This window comes from Piliocolobus tephrosceles, chromosome X (genome assembly GCF_002776525.5).
Source record: "Piliocolobus tephrosceles isolate RC106 chromosome X, ASM277652v3, whole genome shotgun sequence".
NCBI lineage: Eukaryota > Metazoa > Chordata > Mammalia > Primates > Cercopithecidae > Piliocolobus > Piliocolobus tephrosceles.
This window is the reverse complement of record NC_045455.1, coordinates 86,930,654-86,943,771: the sequence shown is the minus strand read 5'-3', so window position 1 is coordinate 86,943,771 and position 13,118 is coordinate 86,930,654. Positions and strand designations below refer to the sequence as shown.

General features: G+C 40.1%; 1 protein-coding gene across 2 annotated transcripts in view; it reads left to right on the top strand.

The window, feature by feature from the left end:
* The window catches only part of MTUS2 (microtubule associated scaffold protein 2), a 640,565-nt gene that overhangs the window by 160,057 nt on the left and 467,390 nt on the right, over window positions 1–13,118 (top strand). The gene's annotated exons all lie outside the window — the stretch shown is intronic.

Genomic DNA, 13,118 nt, shown 5'->3' with positions numbered 1-13,118 from the left:
GTGGGAACTGAACAATGAGCTCACTTGGACTCGGGAAGGGGAACATCACACAATGGGGCCTATCATGGGGAGGGGGGAGGGGGGAGGGATTGCATTGGGGAGTTATACCTGATATAAATGATGAATTGATGGGTGCTGACGAGTTGATGGGTGCAGCACACCAACATGGCACATATATGTAACAAACCTGCACGTTATGCACATGTACCCTAGAACTTAAAGTATAATAAAAAAAAAAAAGAATAAAAAATGAACTTAAAAACTTTAAAAAAAAAAAAAAAAGAAAACATTTAAAAAATTTCCGGATTTAGAGTATTTTAAAAAATAATAATAATATCCTGAATCATTACTGGTAGTGTTATTCCCTTGATACTGGTGACTTGAAGCCAGCTATATGGTTGGGCCACTGAAACGCAGCAAAACGAGCTCTTTCACAAGCAAAACAAATGGCATGATTTTGATATGGAGCTCAATGGTCTGGTGAGCCAAGTACTTAGGATATGTCCAAAGTAACCCTCGGGCTCTCATTTTGAGATACAATCTAAGTACCTGTTCTCTCAAGCTGAAAAAGAAATTATAATGAAGAATTCAAGTTAATAGGTGAGAGAAATATTAGACCCATTAGGACTTTTAACAGTAAGAGCTATATAAAAATGGAATGGGCCACAGTGAACAAGTATGGAAATAGCAGTCTCATTTATGGATTTTATTTGCATTATATAATGGGGTGCAGGCATTACATTTGTTGCTATTACCACTAATAACAGCACCATTTTACGTTTTCAAAATGCTTTCTATTTTATGCAGGGCTTCCTACACACTTGAGCTCATTTACTTCTCATGTAAACATGTGAGAAAATGTAGACAAAGAAACTGAGTTTCAAAATGGTGACAGCACTTACCCAAGGTCAGAAAGCTTCCATGTGGCCAAAACAGGACACAAATTGAGATGTTCTTGTCCCATTTTTCATGTTCTTTCTGCCATGCCAAGGCTTGCCTTGTAAATAAAGTAATGGATGAAATTCATGTGCTGCATGCAAACAGCCATGCTGGACAATTCATGGTAACACTGATTTCAAGTGCTAATAGCCAAGGGTGAAAACAAACATATGATTTATGGCTTTAATATTAAAGAGAGCTTTCAAATTTCACAAGATATAGATGGCATTGAGTCTGGGGGTGTTAAAACTCTGCATGCAGCACAACTATTGAGAAAGAAATATTTGCCTAGATCAAAGCAATTTTGAATATTTCTCAGCATCTTAGATCTGCACAAATAAAGCTGCATTTGGAAGGTGAGGAAGGTGGCAGGGTCCACACCCTGGGTGGGGGAAGATGTAGCCCCTGGGATCCCAGCAGTCACAAGTACAGTAACGAATGGCTTCTCTGATAAGTGACCCTCCAGTTCTTCCAAGACACTTGACTGCAGAAAATAGTCGGCATTATTAATCTGTGAAATAATTGGTCTCCACGATGTTCTTCTGCACTGTGTTAGCAGGTGGCCCTGTGAGGAGTCAGCTAAATTCATGCCTGCTCAGCACCAGGCAGCATTTTCAATCACCAAAGCTTCACAATAAACAGTATGCATTTGGGTCTAGGACCTTTTAATGTTCAGACACCCAAAACAATCTTAGTTTCTCAAAGGGTCAAATTGTAAATAATACTGAAAGCACAGCCACTTAAGGTTAGTTCTACCCTTTGGCCAAAGGTACAGTAAAACCTAAATACTAGCGTCACAGCCCCAAGTTCTGAGAGCTGCAGGGTGTTAGAGAATGACTTTCCCATTCTTCAAAGCTCAGTTCCTGTCTTATGGGAGAAAGTGTACCTTGAAAAGGTAATTCTTTAAAAATCACTTAGAATTTTTGTTTTGTGAATTATTTAAACATAAAAACACAGAAAATAATTCACCTTTATCTACAACCACATTTAAGAGATGCTGATTTTTTTGCATTTGCTGCAGACTTTTTAAGAGAAATGTTTCAGACACAGATAGTTAAGCCCTTATCTTAATTCTTTCCCTATGCCCCTTCCCCCAATAAAACTGCTAGTCTGAGTAGATACGAACATTTCCTTGCATGATACTGTCTTCTTACTATATATGTATATATATATAAATATATATTCTATTTTGTATGTTTACAGTGTACATACACTATGTAGCTTGTTTTTTTTAGAAAAAAATCTCTAGCATTATTTTTTGAGATTAAAATGGATTTTATTTATTAACTGCTCTAAATTTATTAACCTGCTCTATGATATGAATAGGAAGTGGATGGAAAATTTAATTTTTCTGTCTGCTGTGGTGGACACTGAAATTATTTAAAATTTTTCACTCTTAGCAAGAGGAATGCAACAACACTTCAGACAGGTAACTCCATGGACACATGAGAGTTATCCTCTAGGCTGTTTTGAAAACTGTCATTATTGCACATTATAAGGGTAAGTTTTGTTTAGTTAAAACTTTTTTCCATTAGACATGTATATATGCAGCTGCACTGGGCTGTGATGTAAAATATATTTCTTAGGGTCACAGTGAAAAGCTGGAAGCTGCCACACTAGGGCATGTACCTAAGACCTACTGCTGGATCCCAGGATATATGCATCTTCAGCTATCCTGAATGTTGCCCAACTGCTTTTGAAAGTGACTGCAACTTATGTGCAGGGCTCCTTCCTATTTTACCACATTTTAGCACTAGGCTTTTGTGACAAGGGTTTCTAAGTGTAATCATAGTTTGCTTTTCCCTATTGCTGATGAGACTGAGAACAAATCAGTTCTAAGTGTTAAAAATCCATTTATTTGAAAGTTTACATTTTGTAATTTTAGCACAGTATTGGATAGTCACAAGAAAAATAAAGCACATGGAAAGGAGAGGCTGGGATCTTTCTAGGTTGATAGGAAGAAGGCAGGCGAGAAATAGCTAATATTTTGATACCTGATGTTACAGACTTCAGCCTTAGAAAACGACTAGAATTGATGGTGCTCTCTGCTGTCAGGTATGTGATGTGTTGCACTTAGGGCAGAGGGTGAAAATGTAGGTGCCTTCAGCAGCCTGTGTTTTTATGTGAGTGAGTGAAGCGTGCTGGGTGTAACATGTTTGCACATTTAATGCATGGAACAGTTCTTCACTCCTTCAGAAATATATTCTCTCTCCCAATTTTCTTGTTCTACTCCCCTCTTAGTCTGTCTTTTATTTTCTGTCTTTGATGCTTGTGTGGGTGCAGAGAGCTAACTGGACGGCGAGTGGTTTCTTACGGTAAGTTTCTGTGGTGGGCTCTGCAGGGGCAGCTGCAACTCTGCTCTAGGGGAGTTCTGTTTTGTGGGAATTAGAATCCAGTGTTGCTGGATATTTTTATGCGTTTTCCAAGAGAAAGTGGAAATATTTTTAAAAATTAATTTAATCTTGTGAAGTCTCTTGATTTAGTTTTTAAAATACTGAGCCACGTTTTTAAAAACACAGTTTGGGCCAAACAAACTGTGTCTGAATTTAGACTGTGAGCCACTGATTTGAAATTTCTCTGTTAAGGGAACAGAACTGTGAAATGGCTAAGTTTTTAGAAATCATGAACACCAGTGTTGATTCCTTGTGACCTAATTTGTCATTTTGCTTGTTTCCTCCTGGGTGTGTAAATGAGTGCTGAAGGAGCTGTGAAATTCTGAATAATACTCATTTGTCTTTGCTCCTCAGCACCTAACACAAGGCTTGTTATATAATAGGTTCATAATAAATGGTTGTCTAATCAATGCATAAATGAATGATGAAAACATATAGCTCCTGTTCCTTTAGAATTGAAAATCTTAGAGTTAAAAAACATGCTTGCTGTTTACCAGTATTGTTATTTTCTCGGGGCTAATAGTAAGAGGAAATTTCTGCTGCACAAGGCTCTTCCACATGTCAAACCCTGACAGTTTTACTGTGCACCAAAATGCCACATAGCTAATTCATGATTTATAAAGAAAGCTCAGCACATTAATAGATTAGATAGTCAGTAGAATGAATAATAAATGGCAAAAGTATGTATACAAAGAAAATATGCCTAGCTCTTGGAAAATCATATAATGAGGGTTGGTCCATCTGGTGCCTTTTCTTCCCTAGGGGAAATGTGAGGATCGAGTGATAATCCTTCAGTTATAAAAGAAGACGACGAAGTTCCATATGGGCATTTGATCAAGCCCAGGAAATTGCAGTGCTGAGGAAATTCTAGAACAATTAACACTCTTCCGCGCTTAACCCAGTAGGCAACCCGATTGGATCCATGGCAGCAGGATACTATTGAAAACGTTAATGTGGAGTGGCGAGGAATTTGATCATGATCCTTTCCATCCCTAGTGGCCAGAGCCATCAGAGTCTTATTTTAAGTCTCTTGATTCTAAAAATGACTTCAGAGCTGTCCTTAGTTCTTCCTGCTTCCTGACTTGCTTCTGCGTGGCCTGGGCCACAGAAGCGTGGCGTGGTCAGTGGGGTCTCTGCCCAGCCCTGAAGTCCTGTTCGAGTTTTCCTGGTCCCCGCTCTGACGTTCCATAGTGGCTTCTTCAGGCAGTTTACTCACTGGGAGTTTCCAGCCTCGCCTGCGGCAGCATCGCCCTCCCCTGCAGCCCCCAGCCTTCAGCACTGTAGGGAAACCCATCACAAGACCACCTTGACAGTGTGGTCAATCAACCAAACGTCTTTTCTAAATCCTTCCTCTCCTTCTGGACGTTATAATAACATCTGTTGAGTGCATTCCATTTGCCAGACACTGTTGCAAGAATTTGATGCATTCTGTCTCGTTTCATCTTTGCCACAAACCACGGGGACAGTATTATTATCCCTAATTTTTGCGATGAGGAAACTGAGGCACAGTAACATGTTGATTATCTTTGCCTTTTTGAAATTCAGCTTATTTTTTGCTTTCCACAGCAGTTCATTTCAGTGAACATTTATGGCCTCCTGTATTTCCGTTACAAAGATGAGCAGTGCAGGATTCCTTCCCTCGTGGAGCTTACGGTGGAGGAGATGAGAATTTCCACTGTCACAAGCAAGGGAGGACTGAGGTGGGCACAGGCAGCAATAAAAGCTCATTGTCCATTCTGAGAGATGGAGACCACTTCCTGGGGGAGGTGGAGGCAGAACTGCCTTGGCGGCAAAAATATCAAATAGGCAGGTGTGGTGGTGCACATTTGTAGTCCCAGCTACTCAGGAGGGTGAGGTGGGAGGATTGATTGAACTTGGGAGGTCAAGACAGCAGTGAGCCATGATTGCACCACTGCACTCCAGTTTAGGTGACAGAATGAGACCTTGTCTCAAAAAAAAAAAAAAAAAAAAAAAGAAAAGAAAGAAAAAAAGAATTAGATGAAATAAGATGGGAGGGTGTTCCAGGAAGAAGGCACAGCATGAGCTGAGGCAGAGAGGTATAAAGCAGCCTAATGTTGTACAAGAACTGCAAACAGTTTGATATTACTAAATTAATGTGACGGCAATGGGTGGAACTTTGTAGGAGGCATGTATAATGTGCTAATGAGCCTGGCTTTCGTCGAGTAAGTAGTAGTGGCTGTTTTATTTTAAGCTTGGAACAGGTGTGGACCAGAATATAATTCAGTAGATTGCAGTGCATTTTGGAGGATGAATGGGAGGGAAGGTAAGAATCAAGGGAGATCAATTATGTGGCTGTTGTGATAGTCCAGGGAGGGATGAGGAGCTACAGAATAAAGCCAGTTGGAAGTACAGTAGGAGGAGATGAGAGAGTAGATATGAGAAACATTTAGAAGTTAAAACAAGCAAGACATTTTTTGTAAAGTGATTGGCAATATCTAATTGGGCTATTGGTGAGGGAATGATTATATTATATGTATACTAGGGTGCATGATCAGTTGTTAAGCATCAGGCAGCTTTATGTAAATGGCACGGATGAATTTGAAACATTGGAAACGAGTGGGAGGAATAAGATACAAAATAATCTGCATGCTATGCTAATCATGACTGTACAAAACAAATTTGCATAGACTATCTCTGGAAGGCTGTGTGAGTTATCTCTGCAGAGGACAATTAGGTGGTTGGGGAAGGGATAGAGAGAAGGGGCTTAGGTATTATGATGTACCCTTCTTCCCTTTGAGTCTGATGCCATGGGAATATATGACCTATTTTTATCAGATCTCTGCGTGTGAACTGCATATGGGGACTGAGGGAGAGGAATTAGGTGTACATAACCCCGGGTTCACAAATGGAGGTGAGGGAGTAGGTTTATGTGGTGGGGTTGTGGCGGGGGAGAGGGGATGGTGAGTCAGTTGTTGTAGGTATGTGTTTCACAGTGGATTTAAGTATGATTGATGAATCACATCCTGGTGTCTCTTTTTCATTTAAAATTATTAAAAGTATTATTTTAAGATATTTCAACCCAATTGGCCTATATTTAGACCAATTTTAAGAGAGTAGGAATTTTAGCTTAGGAGAAGGAATAGGAAATCTTTTCAATGACCAGAACTCAGCAGTTATAATCAGCTGCTAACAGGTTCAAATGACTTTGGGAAAGAAACTGGGAAACTTACTACCTTTTATATTTTTATGGGAGAATATTTTCTCAATTCCCAACAACTTCCTCCTAAACTTTCTGTAATATAACCTACAAAGTAATTGGTTTTCTTATGTGCTTCTTATTAAGTAATTATCCAACAGAATAGAGTTTTGTAACACACATTTATAGGCCGTTAGTAGCTTCACATGTACATCAATCATCATAATGTTACTTTGCTATATTATCAGGTGGAGATGAAAGCCTTTATGATAATCAAAATAATAAATTAAAAAACTTTCCCTTCACTGAGGTGAAGACAGAAAAAAATACTATTAAAAAGCCAGCGCTCTACTAATTTGGTTTTGAGCTGGTGGAGTCCAGGATTTATTCATTTATTTGTGATGGGAAATTCAAGTCTTATTCAACTAGAAAATCATCTTCTTTGCCTGTTTAATGTTTTCAGTTTTGAAATGCTGGTTTACAAACCTAACCTCTCTCTGCCTCACACTTTTTGCCAGCTGTGATACATTTACTCTCTCTTTCCCAGACTACCAGCAAGGGGTTTGTAGCCACGCCATGGTCACAAAGGCAGGAAAATGACTTCTAAGTTACAGTACTGCACAAAGTACATGACATTGCTCTTTGAGGTACAGTTTATCTGCCAAATTAAAGAACTGTGTTTTTTTCTGTTACATTTACCTTGCCACATGTGTTCTTTCTTTCTTTAACCACTTTTATTGCACTTGACATTCATCAGAATATATTAAGAATATAGAAAGTTAGGTGAAATAGGCAAGTGTCTCAGCTCCCTAGTGGTGAAAAATTTCCCCCTAGATTTAAGATCTTCTTACATCACAAGGATTTTTCTAGTTCTACAAAACAGTTCAGTGCAGGAGACTAAGCTTTGACCCCTCACTTTGTAGAGTTTTGACTAGCAGATAGGATAGAATATCCAGAGAAGCAGTCAGGAATGCAAACTTTGACTATTGGATTAAGCAGCATAAAACAAAGGGCATAAACAGCATCATTTGCAGTAAGAAGAATGAGAAGGGGGATGTCATTTATACACTGGTTTCCATTTTAAGATGTAGAAATAATATACCTTTCCTTATGTAAATTCTTACAGTGTTCTTATCTGCTTAGCAGGCCATGTCTCTTATATTAGAACTCAAGATAGTGATCTCCAACTCATTGGAAATTACTGTGATGTGATGGTTGTGGTTATAGTTTGTTTTAAAATACAGATTTAGATGCACTGCAGGTATGTATGTCCTGTAGAGTGTAATTCCTCATGATAATATCCTTTTGTTGTAAGACAACAGCACATCTCTGGGCCCTAGTGACCTAACAGGCTGCGTTCATGACTCTGGCCTTGTGACGACGGGTCAGTGGACTCTACACTATCTGCCCCAGGTCTTGCCAGTGGTGCTATCAAAGGCTGTTAGGCTCTGACAGCCTAGATTGGTGGAGGACAACCAGCCAGAGAGGCTTTTGCCTGGGATCTACCACCCCATTTCACTCAATATGACCTTTCCAAAGTGACTGCCTTTGCATAGGGTTGTGGAAAGCAGCCGCCTGGATCATTCAGAAGAGATGCAAGTCCCTGTCTATACTCCCCAGAGGCAGCTGTAACCTCTACGGCCAGACATTGCAAAGAGTTCCGGTGAACGTTTTAGGATAGCTGCCAGATTCCAAGTGGTTTCCTTCGGGAGCTGAAGTTTGGAAGAAAGCTTAAGTGAGAGAGACTTGTTTGAAGTAGGTGTTGTGACCAGCCACAGTTGAAGAATTAAACAAAACTCGTTGTTAGGTACTCTGCATTGAGAGGTCTGACTTCCATGGCCAAGTTGTTACTGATTTCTGTTTATGCTTGTGAATTCTACCACAATGCTGCCTAATTAGAGCAGCTCTATCATTTTTCAAAAATCGTTGTTATAAACAAAAATCACTTAAAATTAACAGTGCCTTTTCATCCTGAAAACCATGTTCAGGCCCTTTCCATTTTTAAGAATAAAATTATATGAAAATTAAAGAATATACTGGATTTCTTTAAGGTATAGAAGTCCAGTATATACTTTTCTCTTGCTTTTCTCATCCAAAAACAACCCTTTGTTTTTTTTTCTAAAAAGATTTAGTTCTATTATCTTGAGGAAAAGATTTAGAAATAACAATTTTGAAATTAATAGAAGAGTTTAATGGTAAAACATGTAGTCATCATTAGTTTAGGTTTTTGTTGCTATCTTGGAGTCAATTCCATGAGGTCTGAAGTGATTCCCAGGTTCAAAATGGAAAGAGAATCTGGGAGAGTAAGAGGCTCTGATGAGATTCTGAGTTTAGTGCCTCAGAAGATGCCCAGTTTCCCAAAATATACTGCAGTGTATCTTAATGTTAGCATTAAATGTTAAATGCTAACATTTAATGTACATATTGAAATGATACTACATTAATGTTTTAAAATTTGGAGCAACCTTTTTTTGGGGAGGGGGACTTTACAATGATTCAAATTCTCAAGAACCAGTGCTCCCTTACAAGAAGGAAGCATAGCACCCAGAAGAGAATGAGGGAAGTACTCTCTTGCTTTGGAGATGACATGTTTAAATTTAAAGCAAATCATCAGAAGGAACTTTGTCATGCTTAGGCCAAGTACATGATGCATTTTGAAAAGGAATAATTAGATGATGAATGTTGAAAAGGAAGTCACTTTCCTGATATTTGAGAGCTTTTAAATATATTCATTGTTTACAAGGTAAATGTATTGATTTTACGAATATTGAAAATAAATTGATTACAATAGAGTCCATGCCATTAAAGTTGGCAGTTTTTTTCCCCAAGAACGTTTCACCCTAGTTTTTCTTTTTAATTAATTGTTTTTGAATAGGTAATATATTTGTTTCCATTGTTGAAAAAGTTAAGAGAGACATTAGAAGGTATGCTTCAAGAAGTTTTGCTGCCAACCCCGTTTTCGTTTGCCCCGTCCTACCCTTCCGCCCCATAGGCCAACATGCTAGTTTCTGTGTATTTTCCCAGGATCTTTGGAGGCGGTTCTTTATGAAAATATGTATTGTGCTTCTCCCTACTCCCCTTTTTATATAAAAATAGTGTAGTATATATGTTGCTTTCCTTTGTTTTCCTCATGTAAGGGGACATCCTAGAGCGGTTTCCATTATCAGAAAATAGGGAGCTGCTTCTTTTAGCTCATGGGGATGGCTACTTGGATTGTTTCCAATGTTTAATGTTTTTCTTGTACAGACACTGCTGTGATATTTTATATGCATGTGTAGGTACATGTGTAGGATAAAATCTCAGAAATGAGTTGGTTGGATCGATATTTATAATTTTGATAGATGTCAGATTATTCCTCAGAGTGTTTTCGTTGTTGTCGTTTGTTTGTTTTTTAGAATAGAATTTTGCTTTCTCACCAGGAATGTTCAAAGGAAACTATTTTCCTGTGGCAAGCACGGCCGTGTAATGTATTGTCTTAATCGGGGCACTTCTGAGAGTGAAAAGCGGTTCTATTAATAGCCACACTAGGGCAACAGGCGTAAGCCGGGACTTTGCCAGGTAATCTGGGACATGTCTTGACTTAATGTTAGCTTTGCTGACAGAATATGCCATATAAGACTTTCCGATTTTTCTCAGGAGACCTTGAATGGAATTAAAATTCAAAATTAATCCTTTAATGAGGCCAGCCTTTAAAAGTGAAGCCACTGGTGATTGCACAGCAGTATGAATGTATGTAGTGTCATGGAACTGTACACTTCAGTGTGATTAAAATGGTGAATTTCGTTATGTATATTTTACCACAATAAAAAGCATAACAGTTAAATAAACATACTACTAATATATGAACCCACAGGGATTAATCTAAAAAAATTAGATAAAACGAGAAAAGAAAAAAGACAGTCTCAGATGCTACATATTGTATGATTCTATTCATAAAGATTTTCTGGAAGAGGTAAAACTGTGGAAACAACAAATGTGTAGGTAGTTTCCAGGGGCTGAGGGCATAGGGAGGGTTGACTACAAAGGAGCTGGAGGAAATTTTGGAGGGTGATGGGACTGTTCTATATCTTGATTATGGTGGTGGTTACAGGATTTTATGTGTTTTTCAGAACTCGTAGAACTATGCACTTAAAGGAGTACATTTCATCATATGTAAATTATAGCTTAATAAAAGAGAAATGAAAAAAGTGATGGAAGAAAATTAGAGTTCCCAGTGTTGTTTCCCTTGAGCTCTGGGAAAGATGTCTTGCCTGGTCTGGCTTCTCTTCTGGGCAAGGGCAGCGCGATCTGAGTGGCGCTTGCCAGTGGGCCTCCTGCCCAGTGACCCCTGCGTCACCTGCACTTTCCTAGCTGTCATTGGTGGCCGTGCCACTTCAGGAAACCGTGGTCCTGTACGGCTTCATCTGGCCTGTTTTAGAGATCTTGCAGACACCAAGGTCAGGGGTTCAGGGTGAGTGTGGCTCACCATTGTGTCACCCCGAGGCTCAGGTGGGTATGAGCTGATCTGGTTCCATTTTACCTGGAAGGAATGGGGAAGCCAGATAATTGCTTCCCAGTGCCCCAGTCTTTCTTGCATGCCCGAGGGATTCTCCCTTGTTTCTTCGTGGCATAGGGAAAGGATTCTTACATGGTGAATCAATCTTGGCTGTGACAGAGAATGCCTGTTAATGGCCAGCGTAAATGTCTACTGCATCTGGACCAAGTAAAAAGAATGTTTAGTTGGGCAAGAGCAGAAAGTTCCACAGGTAAGTAGGGTGCAGGGTCAGGAAGACAGTGAAGACCGATAGAAAAAGGCACATTCTCTGGGTTCAGGATGGGAGGTGGATGCAAAGGTCAGCAGAGGTCAAGAGTCAATATCAGAAGAATGGTCAACATCACTAGTCATTAGGGAAATACTAATCAAAGCACAGTGAGCTACCACTTGACATCCATGAGGATGGTTATTTAAAAAAAAAGAAGAAAATAGCAAGTGTTGGTGAGGATGTGGAGAAATTGAAACAGTTGTGCACCATTGGTAGGAATGTAAAATGCTGCTGCTGCTGCTGCTGCTATGGAAAACAGTATGGAGGTTCCTCGAAAATTTAAACATAGAATTACCATCTGATCCTGCAATCTCACGTCTGGATTTGTATCCCAAAGAATTGAAAGCAGGGACCGAAACAGATATTTGTAGACCTCTGTTCACAGCAGCATTATTCACAAGAGCCAAGAGATAGAAGCAGCGTAACTGCCCTGTGACACTTGGATGAATGGAGAAACAAAATGGGATCTGTACATACAGTGGAATATTACTCACCTGGACTGAATCCAGGTGCAGATTAGCACGGGCACTCGCAGTTGTTTGGGTGCTCTCTTGCTTTGCTCTGGATTCTCTCTCTCCACTCTCTGCTTATGTGGCTTCTCACCCACTTTGTTTCTTTACCTGTCTCCAGCTCCATGTTCAGTGGACTTGTTCACAGATTCCAGTTTCCCTTCTCTTTGCTCCCTGGGACAAAGGGAGTCCTCCTTGCCAGGAAATTCTGACACATGCTACAACGTGGATGAACCTTGGGCATATTAGCATATGATGGTAAAGGAAAGAAGCCAGTCATAAAAAGACACATACTATGTGATTCTGTTCAGATGAAGCACCTAGGGTGGTGAAATTCATAGACAGAAAGTAGAAGGGTGGTTGCCAGAGGTCCAGGAGAGCAACGTGGGGGAATTGTTTAATAGGTATAGAGTTTTAGTTTTGCAAGGTGAAAAGAATTCTGGAGATGGATGGCGGTGATGGTTGCAGAACAATATACTTACTGCCACTGAACTAGTGAATGCATTTTAAAATGGCTAAAATGGCAAGTTTTATGTTATGGATATCTTACCATAAAAACATAATCTTGGGCCGGGCGCGGTGGCTCAAGCCTCTAATCCCAGCACTTTGGGAGGCCGAGACGGGCGGATCACAAGGTCAGGAGATCAAGACCATCCTGGCTAACACGGTGAAACCCCGTCTCTACTGAAAATACAAAAAACTAGCCGGGCGAGGTGGCGGGCGCCTGTAGTCCCAGCTACTCGGGAGGCTGAGGCAGGAGAATGGCGTGAACCCGAAAGGCGGAGCTTGCAGTGAGCTGAGATCTGGCCACTGCACTCCAGTTTGGGCGACAGAGTGAGACTCCGTCTCAAAAAAAAAAAACAAAAACAAAAACAAAAACATAATCTTAAGGAAAATTCAAGGGGAGTGAGCTAAAGCCAGCAGGTTTTTACCTGCAAAGCCAAGGCAGGGTGGCTGTGATCTCCTTTGGGTGGGTGTGAAGAAGGCACCCTTGCAGTGGGTGATTCCTCACACAGAGGCCCCTGGCAGGTTCACCTCTCCATTGCTCCAGAGTGGCCTGACTTCTCTCATATGCCATCCCTTGCGTGACCATCAAGCTAATCTTCCTGCTACATGCATTGTCATTCACGTACAGTGACCATCTTCTGTAACTTCTGTCCAGGACAGTGGCCAGCAGCCATGTGCGGCTGTTGTGCACTTCCAGTGTGGCTCATCCAGGTGGAGATGTGCTGTAAATGTAAGATGCACACTGGATTCTGAAGCCTTCATCTGAAAAAAAAAAAAATGTAAAATACCTCATTAATAATTTTATATTGAT